At 44.9% G+C, this 24250-nt stretch overlaps 3 long non-coding RNA genes across 3 annotated transcripts; all 3 read right to left on the reverse strand.

The window, feature by feature from the left end:
- Positions 1–3344: 3344 nt before the first annotated feature.
- On the reverse strand, positions 3345–8285 carry LOC140693059 (uncharacterized). The gene is made up of 3 exons (XR_012068714.1): positions 8185–8285; positions 4912–4984; positions 3345–3538 (listed from the first exon to the last, which is right to left on the reverse strand). It is a non-coding gene; the product is annotated as an uncharacterized lncRNA (long non-coding RNA).
- Positions 8286–8626: 341 nt separating this feature from the next.
- On the reverse strand, positions 8627–13648 carry LOC140693058 (uncharacterized). The gene is made up of 3 exons (XR_012068713.1): positions 13477–13648; positions 10204–10276; positions 8627–8830 (listed from the first exon to the last, which is right to left on the reverse strand). It is a non-coding gene; the product is annotated as an uncharacterized lncRNA (long non-coding RNA).
- A 5571-nt stretch (positions 13649–19219) lies between these two features.
- On the reverse strand, positions 19220–24166 carry LOC140693061 (uncharacterized). Its single transcript, XR_012068716.1, has 3 exons — positions 24061–24166; positions 20788–20860; positions 19220–19414 (listed from the first exon to the last, which is right to left on the reverse strand). It is a non-coding gene; the product is annotated as an uncharacterized lncRNA (long non-coding RNA).
- Between the last annotated feature and the right edge of the window lie 84 nt (positions 24167–24250).

The raw sequence follows: 24250 nt of genomic DNA on the forward strand, positions 1-24250 counted from the left end.
AGTCTCAGGGATCTGGAGTGCATTGTGGGATGTGGTGGGTCGAATCAAGAGAGCAAACCAAAATGTGTACCAATGATAAAGCATCAAAACTGGTCACGTGGTTGAGATTACCAATATGTCCCATGGCCACACCCAGTGCATCTGCAGGACCAGGGACCAATTGGGCATTTTGCCAATAGAGCACGTGTGGGGCTGAAGCAGAGATATCGTTCATCTGGTCTGAGGGATCCAGGGGGCCTTGGTTTTGAAATCAGAATGAAAAGCCTTAGGATCTGCTACATTCATAACCTGGGCTGGGATTATGGTTTGGTTTGAGGCACAGGATGCGCAACAGCTGTGTGGTTGCCTTCGTGCACCCGTGCCACAAGGATGAGAGGACAAGGAAGAGTGGTCCAAGTCCACAGCGTTAGAAGAGGAAGCATTACCTACAGCATTATCTCCCTAAAGCGGATGCTACATTTTGGATGGCACCAGCACGGTACGGCACCGAGGACACCAAGGTAGGTCTGCGGGATCATTCCAGCAGGCCCTGATATGTGACATCCATAGATATGCTTCCACTGGTGTTTCTGTAGACAGAGAAGCTCTGAGAAGAACTGCTTTCATTGGGACATTCCCGTGGAACTACAAAGCACAAGCGCACTCTCAGTTTGCTGGTTTGGAAACACTCCAAAATGACATAGAGCAGAATGCAGAGCTGAGAACCTTTAGAAGCTTCATTTCCACAAGAGGAAGTGTCCTGCGCACTTTCAGAATTGTGAGATAAGCATTATCAAAATGAAGTTATGCAAATCGAAATAGTATTGGTTTTTCATCAAAACTAATGCAACAACAGCAATTGGAGATATACCAGACAACACACACAGGAACACGATATGGCATCAATGTCTAGGAGAAATTGTCCGCACAGAAATCCCATGGAATTGCGTAGAGCCAAAAGTCTAAAATTTTCACTTAACAAAGCCCTAGAAGTCCACATTACATACCTGATATTACCTGAGCAGTAGAGGTGAAGAAGTACAGTAAAAGAAACAGGAAGTACCATTTTCAGTTCCAAAGATATTGAAGGCCCAAAAGATAAGCTTTCAAACAACTAGACTGCAAAACGCTATCCAGACCATGTGTTGAAAATGGAGGTCAGGAAATCACTGAAAAACAACAGTGTCTCAGAATCACATAAGGCAGAATACCGGAAAAGGGGAAGAGAAAGTCTAAAGACGAGCCAAAAAATATCAGGAAACTCAATGGATGTGATAATATCAGGGCTAAAATTTAGTCGTAAGCAGACTAGATAATGCAGAGGGACGCGTGAATGACTGTGAAGACATGGGATCAGAAAAACCTCGGTCAGAAGCAGACATAGGAAAGCAAGTGCAAAGCAATGTAAACATTGCTGTTGAACCCTGGGTTAAGACAGGGCATGAAAGACTAGAATTCATAAGGGTCCCAGATGGAAAAGCAAGAGATAAGGAAACAAAAAATGTCTGAAAATTTATCTGTAGAAAAATCAGACTGAAACTTCCTGAAAGCCAAGAAAGAATCATGTATGCGAATTCAGGAATTACACAGCATCCAAAGGAGGTGGAATCCCAATAGACCTACCAGCAGCTGTATGATTCAAATCAACAAAGCTCACGAATATCACAGTGATTTAAAATGCACCTGGAGGAAACAACATAGTCACAAGGGAACCTCAAGAGGGGATTCAGCTGATATCTCGGCAGCAATATTGCAGGAGAGGGAGGAGTGCCAGGACACAGACCATATCCTGAATGGCCAAATGCTGCCACCTAGGGGAGCCTATGCCACATGACCGCCAGTCCTAATAACGGCAGAGCTAGAAAATTCCACAAACCGGCAAATCTTAAAAGAATTCAGCAGTTCAAAACTTATCCTACAAGAATGGTTGAGAAATCTACCCTGAATAGAAAAGCAGCAAGATGAAATGGAAAGAAGAAACCATTATTGGAAATGCAAGAAGAGCATGAGTGGCAAAGAAGAAACAAGAAGAAGGCAAGGAGGACATCAAAACCCTAAAGATGGGAGAGGGAAGCAGGAAATCATAGGTGATTGGAAGCACTCTCTTAAGTGAATCAGCTTATTTGACTCTCTGTTTCAAGCTTAAGGAGAGATGCATGGCCTGTCGTGTTTGCAATACAAGCGAGAAGCAGACCAACAAAGAATCAAACCAACAAACAAACACCAAAATGGTACGGTTGGCTGATATTTACCAAGGGAACCATGATTATTCAAAAGAAAATACTTAAGGTGATGTCAAGGATCATTCAGCATGCATCGACCCATTATCGCGGCTTGCATGTACTCAGCACACTTGTATTCGGAGGCGTGCATTCATATTCGTAAATTTTGATTCATAAGAACATATCGTGACCTAACCCTAATGCCGATTTGGAATCAAATGGATTCCTAGTCCGTGATGTAGACTTGTATGTCTTCCAACAGGATGAAGGAATGCCATATTCTAGGCTACGTAGAGAAGAATTGTAAGAAGCCTATAACAAAGGCAAGTAGCTCTGCCAAAGTGTACTAAGAGCAAAAGAGACTGACAGCAAAGTGCACATTGGGGTTGGTTTCATTTCTTGGAATTTCAGCCCCCATGAAACCAATGGATCCATGTCCTGAGAGTGCGGGTGTTTCAGCAGAAATCAGGCGACGCATATGTATTCCGGGTGTACGGATATTATAGGAACATAAGTCTCCTTTAGTGGGTCTCTGTGTACTGTGAACTGTTAGAAAGTTTAAAGACGTGTGAAACCATCAACTGAAAAGGGACACACTTCCCTCCATTGGTACTGTGCATAGAGATCTGAACAAAAGGAAAGAGGGAAGAAGAAAGGCCCATGGGACGCTAGTGGGTAGAATCACATTTACCTTAGGAACCTCTCGTCAGATGCAGCCCCTCCCCCAACACTGACAAGATGCAGCAGCCATTGGGGATGGCAGTTAGCGGTTGGATTCCAGGTGGAATGTTGGTGTGTACCGCGAGGCTTGTTGTGGCTGTTGGATCCTAGGTAACCGGGCAGAGTTCTGTGGGTGGATCAGTGTGATGGAGGGGCTGCCGCCCTCTGTGGAGCTTGGCTTAGGTGTTTGGTCCGGGAAGCTGTGTAAGTTCGAGATACTGCTGCTGCCCAAAGACCTGAGGTCACAGGTCAGTTTCCAGAACCTGAAAGGGCAGACAGTGGAAGATCTGCCTGTCATCAGCTTACTGGTGAGGCTCCGAGGTACTTTCAGACTTGCCCAGTCCTGGTGAAGTCAACTTTAGGGGAGACACGAAGAGAAGCTGGCCGAAAAGCTGGCTGAACGGATTGAGGAGAGATGCGAACACATGGATGAGAGATGTTCTGCTACAATGGAGAATACTGGCGTGGAGACAGCTGTAGAGGATACCAGGCTCAAAAGACATTCATGAGACATATGGAACCTCGCTGATACTGGCAGAAACATACGGAGTGCCAACGTGGACTTGAGGAAGTTCCTCAATTCTCTTCTCCAAGAACGGGTCCAAGGTCCCTGACGTCTGCAAGAGAAGAGATGGCAGAGATGATCAAAACGCTCCTGTTCTTGGAAGAGGTCATGGGAATCCACACTTCCCAAGGGGCCTTCCCAAGCCATTCAGACCAGAATTCACCAAGCCCAGGTAAGCCTTTTCCCAGGTTTGGGCCTAGCTAGCAAGCACTTGCCTTCCCTCCCCTCCACACAGGCATCCATTTTGAAGGATCAGTAGCTGAGCTGCAATGAAGCCATTACGAGTAAAACAAGCCCCTCCTAGAATCAGAGTTCCTCCAGCTTCACACTCTGTGAACAACAGTGAACTCCTTAAAGGTCCAATAAACTTGGCTGAAATAGATAGGAATTGAATACTTAGCTCACACCTAGAAACGATGGCCTTCCGCTAGATTCAGCAAATGTTGTGCTTATGTCTTCCCTGGGGTGAAGGGAGTGTGGTAAGAGAGGGGAATCTGACTGAACTTGAATCTGTATTAGGCCTCAATTTTTCAAGACAGTATAGGTAAATAGTACAAGTCAGAAAGAGAACTGTACTGTAAAAGTCGCCAATGATATAAAAGACACAGCTTATGTGGATCGTCTTTCACTTGAGTCAAGCCCCCGTGGGCACTATATCATGCGGGTGCAGACTTGGTTGCGTTAAATGGCTTTACCCAACATGATCGGATGATTAAGCGTTCTCATCACTGATAGAAGAACACCTGGTTCTCCATAGACTAGCATAACTGCAGCAGGGTTCTCCTAGCTAGAATGCCTCTAGGTGCTTTTGGATTCAAACCTAAATGTATATATTTGGTTTCTTTCCTCTTGTATTTTCCTAGAGAGGGATGTTACCCCTTGAAATGCCAATATTGGCCAGTAGGTGTCATTGGGAGTAAAGGGCACCAATGCACAAGTGTATCCAAGTTTGGGGGTTATTTCAAGTTTCCAATAGTTATTTCATGGTTCCTGTTGGTTTCGGAGGCTTCAACCGTAAAGAGCCGACATGAACCCTTTAACAGTTTGGACTGCCAATTTGCATTCTATCTGTCTAGGTTTTCCGTCGAGCTGACAAAATGTTACCAAAATTGACAAGTCTGGCTTCTAGGTCGATTGAGTGTGTTTCAAAAAATAACTTCATTTTCGTATAACTCCCAAAACATGTAAATGAATTCTTTTAAACTTCTTAAAGACTGCAAATGAGATATCAACACAATGTCAAAACAGGTGTATTCGGACCATCCCTCCCACCACGGCTGTATAGAAACAAAGAGCTAAGCAAATATCACATTTCTGTGAAATGTATCTGGATAGTGTTGATTCATCGATGCCCAGTTGGCAGAGAAGAAGTGCAACCTGCACTCACTCGCTCCCATGAACAGAGCAATGGAAACATCCACTCACCCAGCCCTTGGCACAGGACACTTGCCAAAGAGAGGTCTGTTACTTCCAAAGACAGGATGAGGCCTCAGGACACCTGGAAGCAGGAGAAGGCAAAGCAGGAAATGGAATCCAGTGAGGGTCTGACCCCTGGTGATGGAGCAACAAGGGTGAAACTCTGTTTAACTTGGACGCACACTCTCAAGCGGACAGGAGACATGGGATAGAAGGTGATGTGCTGAGATTTACAAGAGTGCACAGCAGATGCTTGGCTGACAGAACTCAAAGAAACCAGTGCAAAATATCCCCACAGTTGATTCGGAGTCCAAGATCCCAGCTGCCACATTTGAGGTAGCAGAGGCAACGTTCTGTGAGGGATAGGGCTACGAATGATGGCACACGCTGAGTCTCAGGGATCTGGAGTGCATTGTGGGATGTGGTGGGTCGAATCAAGAGAGCAAACCAAAATGTGTACCAATGATAAAGCATCAAAATTGGTCACGCGGTTGAGATTACCAATATGTCCCATGGCCACACCCAGTGCATCTGCAGGACCAGGGACCAATTGGGCATTTTGCCAATAGAGCACGTGTGGGGCTGAATCAGAGATATCGTTCATCTGGTCTGAGGGATCCAGGGGGCCTTGGTTTTGAAATCAGAATGAAAAGCCTTAGGATCTGCTACATTCATAACCTGGGCTGGGATTATGGTTTGGTTTGAGGCACAGGATGCGCAACAGCTGTGTGGTTGCCTTCGTGCACCCGTGCCACAAGGATGAGAGGACAAGGAAGAGTGGTCCAAGTCCACAGCGTTAGAAGAGGAAGCATTACCTACAGCATTATCTCCCTAAAGCGGATGCTACATTTTGGATGGCACCAGCACGGTACGGCACCGAGGACACCAAGGTAGGTCTGCGGGATCATTCCAGCAGGCCCTGATATGTGACATCCATAGATATGCTTCCACTGGTGTTTCTGTAGACAGAGAAGCTCTGAGAAGAACTGCTTTCATTGGCACATTCCCGTGGAACTACAAAGCACAAGCGCACTCTCAGTTTGCTGGTTTGGAAACACTACAAAATGACATAGAGCAGAATGCAGAGCTGAGAACCTTTAGAAGCTTCATTTCCACAAGAGGAAGTGTCCTGCGCACTTTCAGAATTGTGAGATAAGCATTATCAAAATGAAGTTATGCAAATCGAAATAGTATTGGTTTTTCATCAAAACTAATGCAACAACAGCAATTGGAGATATACCAGACAACACACACAGGAACACGATATGGCATCAATGTCTAGGAGAAATTGTCCGCACAGAAATCCCATGGAATTGCGTAGAGCCAAAAGTCTAAAATTTTCACTTAACAAAGCCCTAGAAGTCCACATTACATACCTGATATTACCTGAGCAGTAGAGGTGAAGAAGTACAGTAAAAGAAACAGGAAGTACCATTTTCAGTTCCAAAGATATTGAAGGCCCAAAAGATAAGCTTTCAAACAACTAGACTGCAAAACGCTATCCAGACCATGTGTTGAAAATGGAGGTCAGGAAATCACTGAAAAACAACAGTGTCTCAGAATCACATAAGGCAGAATACCGGAAAAGGGGAAGAGAAAGTCTAAAGACGAGCCAAAAAATATCAGGAAACTCAATGGATGTGATAATATCAGGGCTAAAATTTAGTCGTAAGCAGACTAGATAATGCAGAGGGACGCGTGAATGACTGTGAAGACATGGGATCAGAAAAACCTCGGTCAGAAGCAGACATAGGAAAGCAAGTGCAAAGCAATGTAAACATTGCTGTTGAACCCTGGGTTAAGACAGGGCATGAAAGACTAGAATTCATAAGGGTCCCAGATGGAAAAGCAAGAGATAAGGAAACAAAAAATGTCTGAAAATTTATCTGTAGAAAAATCAGACTGAAACTTCCTGAAAGCCAAGAAAGAATCATGTATGCGAATTCAGGAATTACACAGCATCCAAAGGAGGTGGAATCCCAATAGACCTACCAGCAGCTGTATGATTCAAATCAACAAAGCTCACGAATATCACAGTGATTTAAAATGCACCTGGAGGAAACAACATAGTCACAAGGGAACCTCAAGAGGGGATTCAGCTGATATCTCGGCAGCAATATTGCAGGAGAGGGAGGAGTGCCAGGACACAGACCATATCCTGAATGGCCAAATGCTGCCACCTAGGGGAGCCTATGCCACATGACCGCCAGTCCTAATAACGGCAGAGCTAGAAAATTCCACAAACCGGCAAATCTTAAAAGAATTCAGCAGTTCAAAACTTATCCTACAAGAATGGTTGAGAAATCTACCCTGAATAGAAAAGCAGCAAGATGAAATGGAAAGAAGAAACCATTATTGGAAATGCAAGAAGAGCATGAGTGGCAAAGAAGAAACAAGAAGAAGGCAAGGAGGACATCAAAACCCTAAAGATGGGAGAGGGAAGCAGGAAATCATAGGTGATTGGAAGCACTCTCTTAAGTGAATCAGCTTATTTGACTCTCTGTTTCAAGCTTAAGGAGAGATGCATGGCCTGTCGTGTTTGCAATACAAGCGAGAAGCAGACCAACAAAGAATCAAACCAACAAACAAACACCAAAATGGTACGGTTGGCTGATATTTACCAAGGGAACCATGATTATTCAAAAGAAAATACTTAAGGTGATGTCAAGGATCATTCAGCATGCATCGACCCATTATCGCGGCTTGCATGTACTCAGCACACTTGTATTCGGAGGCGTGCATTCATATTCGTAAATTTTGATTCATAAGAACATATCGTGACCTAACCCTAATGCCGATTTGGAATCAAATGGATTCCTAGTCCGTGATGTAGACTTGTATGTCTTCCAACAGGATGAAGGAATGCCATATTCTAGGCTACGTAGAGAAGAATTGTAAGAAGCCTATAACAAAGGCAAGTAGCTCTGCCAAAGTGTACTAAGAGCAAAAGAGACTGACAGCAAAGTGCACATTGGGGTTGGTTTCATTTCTTGGAATTTCAGCCCCCATGAAACCAATGGATCCATGTCCTGAGAGTGCGGGTGTTTCAGCAGAAATCAGGCGACGCATATGTATTCCGGGTGTACGGATATTATAGGAACATAAGTCTCCTTTAGTGGGTCTCTGTGTACTGTGAACTGTTAGAAAGTTTAAAGACGTGTGAAACCATCAACTGAAAAGGGACACACTTCCCTCCATTGGTACTGTGCATAGAGATCTGAACAAAAGGAAAGAGGGAAGAAGAAAGGCCCATGGGACGCTAGTGGGTAGAATCACATTTACCTTAGGAACTTCTCGTCGGATGCAGCCCCTCCCCCAACACTGACAAGATGCAGCAGCCATTGGGGATGGCAGTTAGCGGTTGGATTCCAGGTGGAATGTTGGTGTGTACCGCGAGGCTTGTTGTGGCTGTTGGATCCTAGGTAACCGGGCAGAGTTCTGTGGGTGGATCAGTGTGATGGAGGGGCTGCCGCCCTCTGTGGAGCTTGGCTTAGGTGTTTGGTCCGGGAAGCTGTGTAAGTTCGAGATACTGCTGCTGCCCAAAGACCTGAGGTCACAGGTCAGTTTCCAGAACCTGAAAGGGCAGACAGTGGAAGATCTGCCTGTCATCATCTTACTGGTGAGGCTCCGAGGTACTTTCAGACTTGCCCAGTCCTGGTGAAGTCAACTTTAGGGGAGACACGAAGAGAAGCTGGCCGAAAAGCTGGCTGAACGGATTGAGGAGAGATGCGAACACATGGATGAGAGATGTTCTGCTACAATGGAGAATACTGGCGTGGAGACAGCTGTAGAGGATACCAGGCTCAAAAGACATTCATGAGACATATGGAACCTCGCTGATACTGGCAGAAACATACGGAGTGCCAACGTGGACTTGAGGAAGTTCCTCAATTCTCTTCTCCAAGAATGGGTCCAAGGTCCCTGACGTCTGCAAGAGAAGAGATGGCAGAGATGATCAAAACGCTCCTGTTCTTGGAAGAGGTCATGGGAATCCACACTTCCTAAGGGGCCTTCCCAAGCCATTCAGACCAGAATTCACCAAGCCCAGGTAAGCCTTTTCCCAGGTTTGGGCCTAGCTAGCAAGCACTTGCCTTCCCTCCCCTCCACACAGGCATCCATTTTGAAGGATCAGTAGCTGAGCTGCAATGAAGCCATTACGAGTAAAACAAGCCCCTCCTAGAATCAGAGTTCCTCCAGCTTCACACTCTGTGAACAACAGTGAACTCCTTAAAGGTCCAATAAACTTGGCTGAAATAGATAGGAATTGAATACTTAGCTCACACCTAGAAACGATGGCCTTCCGCTAGATTCAGCAAATGTTGTGCTTATGTCTTCCCTGGGGTGAAGGGAGTGTGGTAAGAGAGGGGAATCTGACTGAACTTGAATCTGTATTAGGCCTCAATTTTTCAAGACAGTATAGGTAAATAGTACAAGTCAGAAAGAGAACTGTACTGTAAAAGTCGCCAATGATATAAAAGACACAGCTTATGTGGATCGTCTTTCACTTGAGTCAAGCCCCCGTGGGCACTATATCATGCGGGTGCAGACTTGGTTGCGTTAAATGGCTTTACCCAACATGATCGGATGATTAAGCGTTCTCATCACTGATAGAAGAACACCTGGTTCTCCATAGACTAGCATAACTGCAGCAGGGTTCTCCCAGCTAGAATGCCTCTAGGTGCTTTTGGATTCAAACCTAAATGTATATATTTGGTTTCTTTCCTCTTGTATTTTCCTAGAGAGGGATGTTACCCCTTGAAATGCCAATATTGGCCAGTAGGTGTCATTGGGAGTAAAGGGCACCAATGCACAAGTGTATCCAAGTTTGGGGGTTATTTCAAGTTTCCAATAGTTATTTCATGGTTCCTGTTGGTTTCGGAGGCTTCAACCGTAAAGAGCCGACATGAACCCTTTAACAGTTTGGACTGCCAATTTGCATTCTATCTGTCTAGGTTTTCCGTCGAGCTGACAAAATGTTACCAAAATTGACAAGTCTGGCTTCTAGGTCGATTGAGTGTGTTTCAAAAAATAACTTCATTTTCGTATAACTCCCAAAACATGTAAATGAATTCTTTTAAACTTCTTAAAGACTGCAAATGAGATATCAACACAATGTCAAAACAGGTGTATTCGGACCATCCCTCCCACCACGGCTGTATAGAAACAAAGAGCTAAGCAAATATCACATTTCTGTGAAATGTATCTGGATAGTGTTGATTCATCGATGCCCAGTTGGCAGAGAAGAAGTGCAACCTGCACTCACTCGCTCCCATGAACAGAGCAATGGAAACATCCACTCACCCAGCCCTTGGCACAGGACACTTGCCGAAGAGAGGTCTGTTACTTCCAAAGACAGGATGAGGCCTCAGGACACCTGGAAGCAGGAGAAGGCAAAGCAGGAAATGGAATCCAGTGAGGGTCTGACCCCTGGTGATGGAGCAACAAGGGTGAAACTCTGTTTAACTTGGACGCACACTCTCAAGCGGACAGGAGACATGGGATAGAAGGTGATGTGCTGAGATTTACAAGAGTGCACAGCAGATGCTTGGCTGACAGAACTCAAAGAAACCAGCGCAAAATATCCCCACAGTTGATTCGGAGTCCAAGATCCCAGCTGCCACATTTGAGGTAGCAGAGGCAACGTTCTGTGAGGGATAGGGCTACGAATGATGGCACATGCTGAGTCTCAGGGATCTGGAGTGCATTGTGGGATGTGGTGGGTCGAAAAAAGAGAGCAAACCAAAATGTGTACCAATGATAAAGCATCAAAACTGGTCACGTGGTTGAGATTACCAATATGTCCCATGGCCACACCCAGTGCATCTGCAGGACCAGGGACCAATTGGGCATTTTGCCAATAGAGCACGTGTGGGGCTGAATCAGAGATATCGTTCATCTGGTCTGAGGGATCCAGGGGGCCTTGGTTTTGAAATCAGAATGAAAAGCCTTAGGATCTGCTACATTCATAACCTGGGCTGGGATTATGGTTTGGTTTGAGGCACAGGATGCGCAACAGCTGTGTGGTTGCCTTCGTGCACCCGTGCCACAAGGATGAGAGGACAAGGAAGAGTGGTCCAAGTCCACAGCGTTAGAAGAGGAAGCATTACCTACAGCATTATCTCCCTAAAGCGGATGCTACATTTTGGATGGCACCAGCACGGTACGGCACCGAGGACACCAAGGTAGGTCTGCGGGATCATTCCAGCAGGCCCTGATATGTGACATCCATAGATATGCTTCCACTGGTGTTTCTGTAGACAGAGAAGCTCTGAGAAGAACTGCTTTCATTGGCACATTCCCGTGGAACTACAAAGCACAAGCGCACTCTCAGTTTGCTGTTTTGGAAACACTCCAAAATGACATAGAGCAGAATGCAGAGCTGAGAACCTTTAAAAGCTTCATTTCCACAAGAGGAAGTGTCCTGCGCACTTTCAGAATTGTGAGATAAGCATTATCAAAATGAAGTTATGCAAATCGAAATAGTATTGGTTTTTCATCAAAACTAATGCAACAACAGCAATTGGAGATATACCAGACAACACACACAGGAACACGATATGGCATCAATGTCTAGGAGAAATTGTCCGCACAGAAATCCCATGGAATTGCGTAGAGCCAAAAGTCTAAAATTTTCACTTAACAAAGCCCTAGAAGTCCACATTACATACCTGATATTACCTGAGCAGTAGAGGTGAAGAAGTACAGTAAAAGAAACAGGAAGTACCATTTTCAGTTCCAAAGATATTGAAGGCCCAAAAGATAAGCTTTCAAACAACTAGACTGCAAAACGCTATCCAGACCATGTGTTGAAAATGGAGGTCAGGAAATCACTGAAAAACAACAGTGTCTCAGAATCACATAAGGCAGAATACCGGAAAAGGGGAAGAGAAAGTCTAAAGACGAGCCAAAAAATATCAGGAAACTCAATGGATGTGATAATATCAGGGCTAAAATTTAGTCGTAAGCAGACTAGATAATGCAGAGGGACGCGTGAATGACTGTGAAGACATGGGATCAGAAAAACCTCGGTCAGAAGCAGACATAGGAAAGCAAGTGCAAAGCAATGTAAACATTGCTGTTGAACCCTGGGTTAAGACAGGGCATGAAAGACTAGAATTCATAAGGGTCCCAGATGGAAAAGCAAGAGATAAGGAAACAAAAAATGTCTGAAAATTTATCTGTAGAAAAATCAGACTGAAACTTCCTGAAAGCCAAGAAAGAATCATGTATGCGAATTCAGGAATTACACAGCATCCAAAGGAGGTGGAATCCCAATAGACCTACCAGCAGCTGTATGATTCAAATCAACAAAGCTCACGAATATCACAGTGATTTACAATGCACCTGGAGGAAACAACATAGTCACAAGGGAACCTCAAGAGGGGATTCAGCTGATATCTCGGCAGCAATATTGCAGGAGAGGGAGGAGTGCCAGGACACAGACCATATCCTGAATGGCCAAATGCTGCCACCTAGGGGAGCCTATGCCACATGACCGCCAGTCCTAATAACGGCAGAGCTAGAAAATTCCACAAACCGGCAAATCTTAAAAGAATTCAGCAGTTCAAAACTTATCCTACAAGAATGGTTGAGAAATCTACCCTGAATAGAAAAGCAGCAAGATGAAATGGAAAGAAGAAACCATTATTGGAAATGCAAGAAGAGCATGAGTGGCAAAGAAGAAACAAGAAGAAGGCAAGGAGGACATCAAAACCCTAAAGATGGGAGAGGGAAGCAGGAAATCATAGGTGATTGGAAGCACTCTCTTAAGTGAATCAGCTTATTTGACTCTCTGTTTCAAGCTTAAGGAGAGATGCATGGCCTGTCGTGTTTGCAATACAAGCGAGAAGCAGACCAACAAAGAATCAAACCAACAAACAAACACCAAAATGGTACGGTTGGCTGATATTTACCAAGGGAACCATGATTATTCAAAAGAAAATACTTAAGGTGATGTCAAGGATCATTCAGCATGCATCGACCCATTATCGCGGCTTGCATGTACTCAGCACACTTGTATTAGGAGGTGTGCATTAATATTCGTAAATTTTGATTCATAAGAACATATCGTGACCTAACCCTAATGCCGATTTGGAATCAAATGGATTCCTAGTCCGTGATGTAGACTTGTATGTCTTCCAACAGGATGAAGGAATGCCATATTCTAGGCTACGTAGAGAAGAATTGTAAGAAGCCTATAACAAAGGCAAGTAGCTCTGCCAAAGTGTACTAAGAGCAAAAGAGACTGACAGCAAAGTGCACATTGGGGTTGGTTTCATTTCTTGGAATTTCAGCCCCCATGAAACCAATGGATCCATGTCCTGAGAGTGCGGGTGTTTCAGCAGAAATCAGGCGACGCATATGTATTCCGGGTGTACGGATATTATAGGAACATAAGTCTCCTTTAGTGGGTCTCTGTGTACTGTGAACTGTTAGAAAGTTTAAAGACGTGTGAAACCATCAACTGAAAAGGGACACACTTCCCTCCATTGGTACTGTGCATAGAGATCTGAACAAAAGGAAAGAGGGAAGAAGAAAGGCCCATGGGACGCTAGTGGGTAGAATCACATTTACCTTAGGAACTTCTCGTCGGATGCAGCCCCTCCCCCAACACTGACAAGATGCAGCAGCCATTGGGGATGGCAGTTAGCGGTTGGATTCCAGGTGGAATGTTGGTGTGTACCGCGAGGCTTGTTGTGGCTGTTGGATCCTAGGTAACCGGGCAGAGTTCTGTGGGTGGATCAGTGTGATGGAGGGGCTGCCGCCCTCTGTGGAGCTTGGCTTAGGTGTTTGGTCCGGGAAGCTGTGTAAGTTCGAGATACTGCTGCTGCCCAAAGACCTGAGGTCACAGGTCAGTTTCCAGAACCTGAAAGGGCAGACAGTGGAAGATCTGCCTGTCATCAGCTTACTGGTGAGGCTCCGAGGTACTTTCAGACTTGCCCAGTCCTGGTGAAGTCAACTTTAGGGGAGACACGAAGAGAAGCTGGCCGAAAAGCTGGCTGAACGGATTGAGGAGAGATGCGAACACATGGATGAGAGATGTTCTGCTACAATGGAGAATACTGGCGTGGAGACAGCTGTAGAGGATACCAGGCTCAAAAGACATTCATGAGACATATGGAACCTCGCTGATACTGGCAGAAACATACGGAGTGCCAACGTGGACTTGAGGAAGTTCCTCAATTCTCTTCTCCAAGAATGGGTCCAAGGTCCCTGACGTCTGCAAGAGAAGAGATGGCAGAGATGATCAAAACGCTCCTGTTCTTGGAAGAGGTCATGGGAATCCACACTTCCCAAGGGGCCTTCCCAAGCCATTCAGACCAGAATTCACCAAGCCCAGGTAAGCCTTTTCCCAGGTTTGGGCCTAGCTAGCAAGCACTTGCCTTCCCTCCCCTCCACACAGGCATCCATTTTGAAGGATCAGTAGCTGAGCTGCAATGAAGCCATTACGAGTAAAACAAGCCCCTCCTAGAATCAGAGTTCCTCCAGCTTCACACTCTGTGAACAACAGTGAACTCCTTAAAGGTCCAATAAACTTGGCTGAAATAGATAGGAATTGAATACTTAGCTCACACCTAGAAACGATGGCCTTCCGCTAGATTCAGCAAATGTTGTGTTTATGTCTTCCCTTGGGTGAAGGGAGTGTGGTAAGAGAGGGGAATCTGACTGAACTTGAATCTGTATTAGGCCTCAATTTTTCAAGACAGTATAGGTAAATAGTACAAGTCAGAAAGAGAACTGTACTGTAAAAGTCGCCAATGATATAAAAGACACAGCTTATGTGGATCGTCTTTCACTTGAGTCAAGCCCCCGTGGGCACTATATCATGCGGGTGCAGACTTGGTTGCGTTAAATGGCTTTACCCAACATGATCGGATGATTAAGCGTTCTCATCACTGATAGAAGAACACCTGGTTCTCCATAGACTAGCATAACTGCAGCAGGGTTCTCCTAGCTAGAATGCCTCTAGGTGCTTTTGGATTCAAACCTAAATGTATATATTTGGTTTCTTTCCTCTTGTATTTTCCTAGAGAGGGATGTTACCCCTTGAAATGCCAATATTGGCCAGTAGGTGTCATTGGGAGTAAAGGGCACCAATGCACAAGTGTATCCAAGTTTGGGGGTTATTTCAAGTTTCCAATAGTTATTTCATGGTTCCTGTTGGTTTCGGAGGCTTCAACCGTAAAGAGCCGACATGAACCCTTTAACAGTTTGGACTGCCAATTTGCATTCTATCTGTCTAGGTTTTCCGTCGAGCTGACAAAATGTTACCAAAATTGACAAGTCTGGCTTCTAGGTCGATTGAGTGTGTTTCAAAAAATAACTTCATTTTCGTATAACTCCCAAAACATGTAAATGAATTCTTTTAAACTTCTTAAAGACTGCAAATGAGATATCAACACAATGTCAAAACAGGTGTATTCGGACCATCCCTCCCACCACGGCTGTATAGAAACAAAGAGCTAAGCAAATATCACATTTCTGTGAAATGTATCTGGATAGTGTTGATTCATCGATGCCCAGTTGGCAGAGAAGAAGTGCAACCTGCACTCACTCGCTCCCATGAACAGAGCAATGGAAACATCCACTCACCCAGCCCTTGGCACAGGACACTTGCCAAAGAGAGGTCTGTTACTTCCAAAGACAGGATGAGGCCTCAGGACACCTGGAAGCAGGAGAAGGCAAAGCAGGAAATGGAATCCAGTGAGGGTCTGACCCCTGGTGATGGAGCAACAAGGGTGAAACTCTGTTTAACTTGGACGCACACTCTCAAGCGGACAGGAGACATGGGATAGAAGGTGATGTGCTGAGATTTACAAGAGTGCACAGCAGATGCTTGGCTGACAGAACTCAAAGAAACCAGCGCAAAATATCCCCACAGTTGATTCGGAGTCCAAGATCCCAGCTGCCACATTTGAGGTAGCAGAGGCAACGTTCTGTGAGGGATAGGGCTACGAATGATGGCACACGCTGAGTCTCAGGGATCTGGAGTGCATTGTGGGATGTGGTGGGTCGAATCAAGAGAGCAAACCAAAATGTGTACCAATGATAAAGCATCAAAACTGGTCACGTGGTTGAGATTACCAATATGTCCCATGGCCACACCCAGTGCATCTGCAGGACCAGGGACCAATTGGGCATTTTGCCAATAGAGCACGTGTGGGGCTGAATCAGAGATATCGTTCATCTGGTCTGAGGGATCCAGTGGGCCTTGGTTTTGAAATCAGAATGAAAAGCCTTAGGATTTGCTACATTCATAACCTGGGCTGGGATTATGGTTTGGTTTGAGGCACAGGATGCGCAACAGCTGTGTGGTTGCCTTCGTGCACCCGTGCCACAAGGATGAGAGGACAAGGAAGAGTGGTCCAAGTCCACAGCGTTAGAAGAGGAAGCATTACCTACAGCATTATCTCCCTAAAGCGGATGCTACATTTTGGATGGCACCAGCACGGTACGGCACCGAGGACACCAAGGTAGGTCTGCGGGATCATTCCAGCAGGCCCTGATATGTGACATCCATAGATATGCTTCCACTGGTGTTTCTGTAGACAGAGAAGCTCTGAGAAGAACTGCTTTCATTGGCACATTCCCGTGGAACTACAAAGCACAAGCGCACTCTCAGTTTGCTGTTTTGGAAACACTCCAAAATGACATAGAGCAGAATGCAGAGCTGAGAACCTTTAAAAGCTTCATTTCCACAAGAGGAAGTGTCCTGCGCACTTTCAGAATTGTGAGATAAGCATTATCAAAATGAAGTTATGCAAATCGAAATAGTATTGGTTTTTCATCAAAACTAATGCAACAACAGCAATTGGAGATATACCAGACAACACACACAGGAACACGATATGGCATCAATGTCTAGGAGAAATTGTCCGCACAGAAATCCCATGGAATTGCGTAGAGCCAAAAGTCTAAAATTTTCACTTAACAAAGCCCTAGAAGTCCACATTACATACCTGATATTACCTGAGCAGTAGAGGTGAAGAAGTACAGTAAAAGAAACAGGAAGTACCATTTTCAGTTCCAAAGATATTGAAGGCCCAAAAGATAAGCTTTCAAACAACTAGACTGCAAAACGCTATCCAGACCATGTGTTGAAAATGGAGGTCAGGAAATCACTGAAAAACAACAGTGTCTCAGAATCACATAAGGCAGAATACCGGAAAAGGGGAAGAGAAAGTCTAAAGACGAGCCAAAAAATATCAGGAAACTCAATGGATGTGATAATATCAGGGCTAAAATTTAGTCGTAAGCAGACTAGATAATGCAGAGGGACGCGTGAATGACTGTGAAGACATGGGATCAGAAAAACCTCGGTCAGAAGCAGACATAGGAAAGCAAGTGCAAAGCAATGTAAACATTGCTGTTGAACCCTGGGTTAAGACAGGGCATGAAAGACTAGAATTCATAAGGGTCCCAGATGGAAAAGCAAGAGATAAGGAAACAAAAAATGTCTGAAAATTTATCTGTAGAAAAATCAGACTGAAACTTCCTGAAAGCCAAGAAAGAATCATGTATGCGAATTCAGGAATTACACAGCATCCAAAGGAGGTGGAATCCCAATAGACCTACCAGCAGCTGTATGATTCAAATCAACAAAGCTCACGAATATCACAGTGATTTAAAATGCACCTGGAGGAAACAACATAGTCACAAGGGAACCTCAAGAGGGGATTCAGCTGATATCTCGGCAGCAATATTGCAGGAGAGGGAGGAGTGCCAGGACACAGACCATATCCTGAATGGCCAAATGCTGCCACCTAGGGGAGCCTATGCCACATGACCGCCAGTCCTAATAACGGCAGAGCTAGAAAATTCCACAAACCGGCAAATCTTAAAAGAATTCAGCAGTTCAAAACTTATCCTACAAGAATGGTTGAGAAATCTACCCTGAATAGAAAAGCAGCAAGATGAAATGGAAAGAAGAAACCATTATTGGAAATGCAAGAAGAGCATGAGTGGCAAAGAAGAAACAAGAAGAAGGCAAGGAGGACATCAAAACCCTAAAGATGGGAGAGGGAAGCAGGAAATCATAGGTGATTGGAAGCACTCTCTTAAGTGAATCAGCTTATTTGACTCTCTGTTTCAAGCTTAAGGAGAGATGCATGGCCTGTCGTGTTTGCAATACAAGCGAGAAGCAGACCAACAAAGAATCAAACCAACAAACAAACACCAAAATGGTACGGTTGGCTGATATTTACCAAGGGAACCATGATTATTCAAAAGAAAATACTTAAGGTGGTGTCAAGGATCATTCAGCATGCATCGACCCATTATCGCGGCTTGCATGTACTCAGCACACTTGTATTCGGAGGCGTGCATTCATATTCGTAAATTTTGATTCATAAGAACATATCGTGACCTAACCCTAATGCCGATTTGGAATCAAATGGATTCCTAGTCCGTGATGTAGACTTGTATGTCTTCCAACAGGATGAAGGAATGCCATATTCTAGGCTACGTAGAGAAGAATTGTAAGAAGCCTATAACAAAGGCAAGTAGCTCTGCCAAAGTGTACTAAGAGCAAAAGAGACTGACAGCAAAGTGCATATTGGGGTTGGTTTCATTTCTTGGAATTTCAGCCCCCATGAAACCAATGGATCCATGTCCTGAGAGTGCGGGTGTTTCAGCAGAAATCAGGCGACGCATATGTATTCCGGGTGTACGGATATTATAGGAACATAAGTCTCCTTTAGTGGGTCTCTGTGTACTGTGAACTGTTAGAAAGTTTAAAGACGTGTGAAACCATCAACTGAAAAGGGACACACTTCCCTCCATTGGTACTGTGCATAGAGATCTGAACAAAAGGAAAGAGGGAAGAAGAAAGGCCCATGGGACGCTAGTGGGTAGAATCACATTTACCTTAGGAACTTCTCGTCGGATGCAGCCCCTCCCCCAACACTGACAAGATGCAGCAGCCATTGGGGATGGCAGTTAGCGGTTGGATTCCAGGTGGAATGTTGGTGTGTACCGCGAGGCTTGTTGTGGCTGTTGGATCCTAGGTAACCGGGCAGAGTTCTGTGGGTGGATCAGTGTGATGGAGGGGCTGCCGCCCTCTGTGGAGCTTGGCTTAGGTGTTTGGTCCGGGAAGCTGTGTAAGTTCGAGATACTGCTGCTGCCCAAAGACCTGAGGTCACAGGTCAGTTTCCAGAACCTGAAAGGGCAGACAGTGGAAGATCTGCCTGTCATCAGCTTACTGGTGAGGCTCCGAGGTACTTTCAGACTTGCCCAGTCCTGGTGAAGTCAACTTTAGGGGAGACACGAAGAGAAGCTGGCCGAAAAGCTGGCTGAACGGATTGAGGAGAGATGCGAACACATGGATGAGAGATGTTCTGCTACAATGGAGAATACTGGCGTGGAGACAGCTGTAGAGGATACCAGGCTCAAAAGACATTCATGAGACATATGGAACCTCGCTGATACTGGCAGAAACATACGGAGTGCCAACGTGGACTTGAGGAAGTTCCTCAATTCTCTTCTCCAAGAACGGGTCCAAGGTCCCTGACGTCTGCAAGAGAAGAGATGGCAGAGATGATCAAAACGCTCCTGTTCTTGGAAGAGGTCATGGGAATCCACACTTCCCAAGGGGCCTTCCCAAGCCATTCAGACCAGAATTCACCAAGCCCAGGTAAGCCTTTTCCCAGGTTTGGGCCTAGCTAGCAAGCACTTGCCTTCCCTCCCCTCCACACAGGCATCCATTTTGAAGGATCAGTAGCTGAGCTGCAATGAAGCCATTACGAGTAAAACAAGCCCCTCCTAGAATCAGAGTTCCTCCAGCTTCACACTCTGTGAACAACAGTGAACTCCTTAAAGGTCCAATAAACTTGGCTGAAATAGATAGGAATTGAATACTTAGCTCACACCTAGAAACGATGGCCTTCCGCTAGATTCAGCAAATGTTGTGTTTATGTCTTCCCTTGGGTGAAGGGAGTGTGGTAAGAGAGGGGAATCTGACTGAACTTGAATCTGTATTAGGCCTCAATTTTTCAAGACAGTATAGGTAAATAGTACAAGTCAGAAAGAGAACTGTACTGTAAAAGTCGCCAATGATATAAAAGACACAGCTTATGTGGATCGTCTTTCACTTGAGTCAAGCCCCCGTGGGCACTATATCATGCGGGTGCAGACTTGGTTGCGTTAAATGGCTTTACCCAACATGATCGGATGATTAAGCGTTCTCATCACTGATAGAAGAACACCTGGTTCTCCATAGACTAGCATAACTGCAGCAGGGTTCTCCTAGCTAGAATGCCTCTAGGTGCTTTTGGATTCAAACCTAAATGTATATATTTGGTTTCTTTCCTCTTGTATTTTCCTAGAGAGGGATGTTACCCCTTGAAATGCCAATATTGGCCAGTAGGTGTCATTGGGAGTAAAGGGCACCAATGCACAAGTGTATCCAAGTTTGGGGGTTATTTCAAGTTTCCAATAGTTATTTCATGGTTCCTGTTGGTTTCGGAGGCTTCAACCGTAAAGAGCCGACATGAACCCTTTAACAGTTTGGACTGCCAATTTGCATTCTATCTGTCTAGGTTTTCCGTCGAGCTGACAAAATGTTACCAAAATTGACAAGTCTGGCTTCTAGGTCGATTGAGTGTGTTTCAAAAAATAACTTCATTTTCGTATAACTCCCAAAACATGTAAATGAATTCTTTTAAACTTCTTAAAGACTGCAAATGAGATATCAACACAATGTCAAAACAGGTGTATTCGGACCATCCCTCCCACCACGGCTGTATAGAAACAAAGAGCTAAGCAAATATCACATTTCTGTGAAATGTATCTGGATAGTGTTGATTCATCGATGCCCAGTTGGCAGAGAAGAAGTGCAACCTGCACTCACTCGCTCCCATGAACAGAGCAATGGAAACATCCACTCACCCAGCCCTTGGCACAGGACACTTGCCGAAGAGAGGTCTGTTACTTCCAAAGACAGGATGAGGCCTCAGGACACCTGGAAGCAGGAGAAGGCAAAGCAGGAAATGGAATCCAGTGAGGGTCTGACCCCTGGTGATGGAGCAACAAGGGTGAAACTCTGTTTAACTTGGACGCACACTCTCAAGCGGACAGGAGACATGGGATAGAAGGTGATGTGCTGAGATTTACAAGAGTGCACAGCAGATGCTTGGCTGACAGAACTCAAAGAAACCAGCGCAAAATATCCCCACAGTTGATTCGGAGTCCAAGATCCCAGCTGCCACATTTGAGGTAGCAGAGGCAACGTTCTGTGAGGGATAGGGCTACGAATGATGGCACACGCTGAGTCTCAGGGATCTGGAGTGCATTGTGGGATGTGGTGGGTCGAATCAAGAGAGCAAACCAAAATGTGTACCAATGATAAAGCATCAAAACTGGTCACGTGGTTGAGATTACCAATATGTCCCATGGCCACAGCCAGTGCATCTGCAGGACCAGGGACCAATTGGGCATTTTGCCAATAGAGCACGTGTGGGGCTGACTCAGAGATATCGTTCATCTGGTCTGAGGGATCCAGGGGGCCTTGGTTTTGAAATCAGAATGAAAAGACTTAGGATCTGCTACATTCATAACCTGGGCTGGGATTATGGTTTGGTTTGAGGCACAGGATGCGCAACAGCTGTGTGGTTGCCTTCGTGCACCCGTGCCACAAGGATGAGAGGACAAGGAAGAGTGGTCCAAGTCCACAGCGTTAGAAGAGGAAGCATTACCTACAGCATTATCTCCCTAAAGCGGATGCTACATTTTGGATGGCACCAGCACGGTACGGCACCGAGGACACCAAGGTAGGTCTGCGGGATCATTCCAGCAGGCCCTGATATGTGACATCCATAGATATGCTTCCACTGGTGTTTCTGTAGACAGAGAAGCTCTGAGAAGAACTGCTTTCATTGGCACATTCCCGTGGAACTACAAAGCACAAGCGCACTCTCAGTTTGCTGTTTTGGAAACACTCCAAAATGACATAGAGCAGAATGCAGAGCTGAGAACCTTTAAAAGCTTCATTTCCACAAGAGGAAGTGTCCTGCGCACTTTCAGAATTGTGAGATAAGCATTATCAAAATGAAGTTATGCAAATCGAAATAGTATTGGTTTTTCATCAAAACTAATGCAACAACAGCAATTGGAGATATACCAGACAACACACACAGGAACACGATATGGCATCAATGTCTAGGAGAAATTGTCCGCACAGAAATCCCATGGAATTGCGTAGAGCCAAAAGTCTAAAATTTTCACTTAACAAAGCCCTAGAAGTCCACATTACATACCTGATATTACCTGAGCAGTAGAGGTGAAGAAGTACAGTAAAAGAAACAGGAAGTACCATTTTCAGTTCCAAAGATATTGAAGGCCCAAAAGATAAGCTTTCAAACAACTAGACTGCAAAACGCTATCCAGACCATGTGTTGAAAATGGAGGTCAGGAAATCACTGAAAAACAACAGTGTCTCAGAATCACATAAGGCAGAATACCGGAAAAGGGGAAGAGAAAGTCTAAAGACGAGCCAAAAAATATCAGGAAACTCAATGGATGTGATAATATCAGGGCTAAAATTTAGTCGTAAGCAGACTAGATAATGCAGAGGGACGCGTGAATGACTGTGAAGACATGGGATCAGAAAAACCTCGGTCAGAAGCAGACATAGGAAAGCAAGTGCAAAGCAATGTAAACATTGCTGTTGAACCCTGGGTTAAGACAGGGCATGAAAGACTAGAATTCATAAGGGTCCCAGATGGAAAAGCAAGAGATAAGGAAACAAAAAATGTCTGAAAATTTATCTGTAGAAAAATCAGACTGAAACTTCCTGAAAGCCAAGAAAGAATCATGTATGCGAATTCAGGAATTACACAGCATCCAAAGGAGGTGGAATCCCAATAGACCTACCAGCAGCTGTATGATTCAAATCAACAAAGCTCACGAATATCACAGTGATTTAAAATGCACCTGGAGGAAACAACATAGTCACAAGGGAACCTCAAGAGGGGATTCAGCTGATATCTCGGCAGCAATATTGCAGGAGAGGGAGGAGTGCCAGGACACAGACCATATCCTGAATGGCCAAATGCTGCCACCTAGGGGAGCCTATGCCACATGACCGCCAGTCCTAATAACGGCAGAGCTAGAAAATTCCACAAACCGGCAAATCTTAAAAGAATTCAGCAGTTCAAAACTTATCCTACAAGAATGGTTGAGAAATCTACCCTGAATAGAAAAGCAGCAAGATGAAATGGAAAGAAGAAACCATTATTGGAAATGCAAGAAGAGCATGAGTGGCAAAGAAGAAACAAGAAGAAGGCAAGGAGGACATCAAAACCCTAAAGATGGGAGAGGGAAGCAGGAAATCATAGGTGATTGGAAGCACTCTCTTAAGTGAATCAGCTTATTTGACTCTCTGTTTCAAGCTTAAGGAGAGATGCATGGCCTGTCGTGTTTGCAATACAAGCGAGAAGCAGACCAACAAAGAATCAAACCAACAAACAAACACCAAAATGGTACGGTTGGCTGATATTTACCAAGGGAACCATGATTATTCAAAAGAAAATACTTAAGGTGATGTCAAGGATCATTCAGCATGCATCGACCCATTATCGCGGCTTGCATGTACTCAGCACACTTGTATTCGGAGGCGTGCATTCATATTCGTAAATTTTGATTCATAAGAACATATCGTGACCTAACCCTAATGCCGATTTGGAATCAAATGGATTCCTAGTCCGTGATGTAGACTTGTATGTCTTCCAACAGGATGAAGGAATGCCATATTCTAGGCTACGTAGAGAAGAATTGTAAGAAGCCTATAACAAAGGCAAGTAGCTCTGCCAAAGTGTACTAAGAGCAAAAGAGACTGACAGCAAAGTGCATATTGGGGTTGGTTTCATTTCTTGGAATTTCAGCCCCCATGAAACCAATGGATCCATGTCCTGAGAGTGCGGGTGTTTCAGCAGAAATCAGGCGACGCATATGTATTCCGGGTGTACGGATATTATAGGAACATAAGTCTCCTTTAGTGGGTCTCTGTGTACTGTGAACTGTTAGAAAGTTTAAAGACGTGTGAAACCATCAACTGAAAAGGGACACACTTCCCTCCATTGGTACTGTGCATAGAGATCTGAACAAAAGGAAAGAGGGAAGAAGAAAGGCCCATGGGACGCTAGTGGGTAGAATCACATTTACCTTAGGAACTTCTCGTCGGATGCAGCCCCTCCCCCAACACTGACAAGATGCAGCAGCCATTGGGGATGGCAGTTAGCGGTTGGATTCCAGGTGGAATGTTGGTGTGTACCGCGAGGCTTGTTGTGGCTGTTGGATCCTAGGTAACCGGGCAGAGTTCTGTGGGTGGATCAGTGTGATGGAGGGGCTGCCG

This window comes from Vicugna pacos, unplaced genomic scaffold (genome assembly GCF_048564905.1).
Source record: "Vicugna pacos unplaced genomic scaffold, VicPac4 scaffold_19, whole genome shotgun sequence".
NCBI lineage: Eukaryota > Metazoa > Chordata > Mammalia > Artiodactyla > Camelidae > Vicugna > Vicugna pacos.